A 336-nucleotide genomic window follows, 5' to 3' on the forward strand; every position below is an offset into this window, starting at 1 on the left:
CAAACTGGCTGGTTTTCAGTGCAAAACTGACATGTAACAAAATTGTAAAAGATATACACTAATATATATGTGGGTAGAATTTCTTTAATTTGTTGCTATTTATTAGTTTTCACTAAACAGAATAAACAACATTTATCATAAAATATATTGTCTGTTCCCTCTTTACTTCTCATACGTGTACATTCAGTCAGTGTTTGGCCTCTGCTTCAAACACTGTAGCTGTCAGTGGGACGTGCTAAACAGACAGCAGACACCCCCCCCCCCCCCCCCCCCCCCCCCCACACACAACAAAAAAACCAAAAAACCCAAACCAAAAGCCACCACACCCCGTCCTAA

This window comes from Nematolebias whitei, chromosome 2 (genome assembly GCF_014905685.2).
Source record: "Nematolebias whitei isolate Nwh7 chromosome 2, NemWhi1, whole genome shotgun sequence".
NCBI classification, from domain to species: Eukaryota; Metazoa; Chordata; class Actinopteri; order Cyprinodontiformes; family Rivulidae; genus Nematolebias; species Nematolebias whitei.